The following is a 4212-nucleotide window of genomic DNA, read 5'->3' on the forward strand; positions in this document are numbered from 1 at the left end:
TCCTTCTGGAGGCTCCAGGAGAGCGTCTGTTCCTTGCCTTTTCTAGCTTCTAGAGGTCACCTACATTCCTCAGCTCATGTCGCCTTAGGAAGGGGCCATCTTCAAAGCCAGCAACTAAGGTCAGGTCTTTCTCACGGGGCATCACTCTGACCTTGCTGTGTAGTCACATGTCCCTCACGTCTTTTCCCTCCTTCTCCCATAATTAGGGACCCTTGTGGTTACACTGGGCCCACCTGAATAATCCATGATAATCTATTTCAAGGTCAGCTGATCAGCAAACGTAATTCTACCTGCAGCCTTCATTCCCCTTTGCCATGGAACCTCCATACTCATGGTTCCTGGGGTTAGGACTGGATATTTTAGGGAGGGGTGGAGGGTGCATTCTGCACATAGGAAATCTGTTTTTTCTCCCAGGAGGCTGAAAGATTCCTGGAATTACCCTTGTTATCCTAGGAGTTCAGAAATTTCACCAGAATGCAATGAAACCCTAAATAACCATAAAAAATATGGTAAAAATTTAGCTTGGAAATGTAAAAATACTCTTCTAGATAACTTTGAGCTGAAAGAGGAGATCAATATTAAAACTACAAATTAATAAGAAATTAATGAAAATGAGAAAACGTCAGGGTAACACCTATGGGATACACCAACAGCAAACCTTACACGTTTTTATCATATAACAAAGAATATGTATAAAGGAATGAAGCATTCAACTTAAAACACAACAAAATAAATTAAAAAATTATGAGAAGGAAATTATTTAGGATAAAAAGCTGAAAAGAATGAACTAGAAAACAAAAATACCAAAAAACGAAATTAAAATATGCTTCTTCCAGAAGAAATAAAATGGAAAAGCCCAAGAAATAAAAGACCAGAAAAGAAAAGTAAACTAGGAATGAAAAAAGGACTTATAATTGCACGGGGTAAATGAGAACAAAATAATTACATGAGGATACTATTGCAGTTTGATTTCAAGAAATTTAAGGATCTATATGAAATGGATGATTTTCTTAAAAGACAGATAGAAAGGCTGGTAATAAGAGAACTTAAATTGGACTGAACCCTAAAACCAAACTGATAGCGGGGCTGCCTAGATGGTAAGCATTGCGGGGAAGCCAGCCACCTCCAGGACCTCCTTGGGGACACGTCAGGCACTGTGCCTGTGAGTGGCCGAGTGGCTCCTGGCAAGACAGCAGGTGGAGAGTCAGCCCCAGACAGGGAGGCCACCACTCACTGTGGGGCCCTGGGCAGGCCTCTGCCCTTGCTGGGCCTGGGTGTCCTCCCGCGTTGCATCCTGGACAGGAGACTTTGGAGCCCCAAGTGGAGGTGGGATGGAGGGTGGGGAGGTGGGAGAGGGAGCGAACACAGGATGAGAGCATTTCTGGTCACCTCCGCCCCCTGAAGCCGCAGCAGCTGCATTCTCAACATAGTATAGCGCGGATTTTCCTGTAAGATTTTTTCTTTTTCTCTTTGATTTATTCTCAGCTGTCCACTTTAATGAAATCATTTCTGATTTTATTCAGTTCAGAGCGATACAAGGTAGACTTTATTATGTAACAGCTATACTTGTTTCTCTACTGGCTTCTTTTATTGTTATTTATTTATTATTATTATTTTTTAACATCTTTATTGGAGTATAATTGCTTTACAATGGTGTGTTAGTTTCTGCTGTATAACAAAGCTATACATATACATATACCCCCGTTTCGCCTCCCCCTGCGGCTCCCTCCCTTCCTGTAAGATTTTATCTGCAGAACGCTGTTGCTAAAACGAACATTGGAAGTCAGATGATCCCCCCGTCCCCAAAGTGCTTTCAGCTTTGATCTCTTCATAGCATTCACCTGCCAAAGTTCATGGGTTATGCTTTGACAACTTGCTTGTCCCTTAGGATTTTAAAGGTAAGTCCCCCAATGGAGATGGATGTGTGCGTGTGTGTATCTGTGTCTGTGTGCGTTCCTTCTTTCAGAAGTGCTGCTTAATTTGGAGCATAATTGAAATTTGCTTTCCCCAAATGACCTAGAACTAGATAGCATGCAGGGGCTGATGGGCTGATGAGGCGGGCACACTGTCTATCCACACACACGCCCAACTTTCTCCCCTGAGAATGACGAGCTTTACAGCCTTTAGGTAAAAATAGCTTTGTGCGGTTTCCACCAGGAAGACACATAGAAAAGGAAAGAGGATTCATTTGCTACAAAAGAAAAAGCCTCCTAGATTGTTACCATAATTTTGGAATTCAGTTTTTGCAAAACCTATCAGGGGACATAGAGATGTTCTTGCCCTCTAATTCAGTAATTCTACTTCTGGGCGTTTGTCTTGAAGTAAATCTAAAAGAAAGACTCAGGGGACAAAGCTGTTCTCAGCAGTGTGGTTTGCAATAGTAAAACACTGGAAGCAGGAAAAGATATTTGGGGATAAGGGCAAAGGTTTAGGAATTGGATACAAGTCCGAATGCTCACCTTGCCTGTAGCTCCATTCATTCGTGTATCCCCCTAACTTACTGATAGGCTGTCCTCACCAGGCACTGTGCTAAGTGCTGGAGAAAGAAGAATGAACAAGATGAGGAGTGTTTATGCTTTAGGCAGCTTATGGACAGAAGGGCTACAGGCAAGTAGACTAAGGAAACCCATGCTTACAATTCACTGTGATAAGGGAAGTACAATGGAGGGGGAGGGGAACACATAAGAGGGACCAGAAATCAGACCAGGCACTCCGGGAAGGCTTCCTGGAGGAGGTGGCTTTTTTTTTTTCTCTTTTGTTACGCCTTGTGGCTTGCAGGATCTTAGTTCCCCAACCGGGGATCAAACCCATGCTCCCTGCAGCAGAAGCGTGGAGTCCTAACCACGGGACCGCCAGGGAAGTCCCCAGGAGGGGCTTTTTAGCTGAGTTATGAAAGTTATGATGATTGGCCAGGAAAAATGGGAGGAAGAGTGTTGGGGCAGAGAGCACAGGTAAAGACTGGTGAAGGCTGGGTGTTGACAGGGGGCGTGCTGAGGTGTGGGGACAGAGAGTGGTAGCAGAGAGAGGTGGTGTGGGAGAGGAGCCCGGAGTCCTCTGAGCAGGCCCCGTGCACAGCGTGAAGGAGCTTTTCCCTAAGAGCCGCTAAAGGGGTTTAAGCAAGAGAATGGGGGTGTTTGGAAAGCTCACTCGGCTGCCACGTGGCGCAAGGCCAGCGGGGCTGCAGCTGGGCCAGGGCAGAGGCAGCACAGAGGGGGAGATGACGTGGACGCAGGTGATGGCCCCTTCAGTGCTGGAGATGCAGGACCGCTGAGCGTGAACTCTGAAACCTGACTACATGGGTTCAAATCCCAGCTCACTCACTGTGCAGCCCTAGAAAGTCACCTGACCTGAGTTTTAGTTTCCTCATTGTCAGTAAAAGGAGGGCCATCATAAAGAGAAGCACCCTCGAGCCTCAGAAGCAGCGGATTAAAGCTCCACAATCAACTTGATGTACCTGCATCTGTGGAATACATGAATAGACAACGAATCATCCCAAATTGAGGAGCCGTGTGGATGAAAGGCTCTTGGTGCTGCAGCCAGGAGTCAGTGCTGTGCCTCTGAGGTGGGACAGCCAACTTCAGGACACTGGTCCACAAGAGACCTCCCAGCTCCACATAATATCAAAAGGCGAAAATCTCCCAGAGATCTCCATCTCAACGCCAGCACCCAGCTTCACTCAACGACCAGCAAGCTACAGTGCTGGACACCCTATGCCAAACAACTAGCAAGACAGGAACACAACCCCACCCATTAGCAGAGAGGCTGCCCAAAATCATAATAAGTCCACAGACACCCCAAAACACACCACCAGACGTGGACCTGCCCACCAGAGAGACAAGATCCAGCCTCATCCATCAGAACACAGGCACTAGTCCCCTCCACCAGGAAGCCTACACAACCCACTGAACCAACCTTAGCCACTGGGGACAGACACCAAAAACTACGGGAACTAGGAACCTGCAGCCTGCGGAAAGGAGAAGCGCCCTGCTCGAGTGGTGAGAGTGTTGAAGGAGTCGCCCTGTGCGGGGCATGGCTAAGGGCTCTCTAAGGGATGCTGTGGAGTCGTGACTATTATTGGCGGCTTGTTGATATGGGCAGTGAGTCCAAAAGAGGGGTGCAGAGGGATGCCCACTGCTGGCTTGGGCAGTTGGGAGGATGGAGCACAGGGTGTGGGGAGAAAAGTGGATGAACTGATTTGAGACATGAAATTGA

The sequence above is a fragment of the Leucopleurus acutus genome (genome assembly GCF_964270905.1).
Source record: "Leucopleurus acutus genome assembly, chromosome: 1".
NCBI lineage: Eukaryota > Metazoa > Chordata > Mammalia > Artiodactyla > Delphinidae > Leucopleurus > Leucopleurus acutus.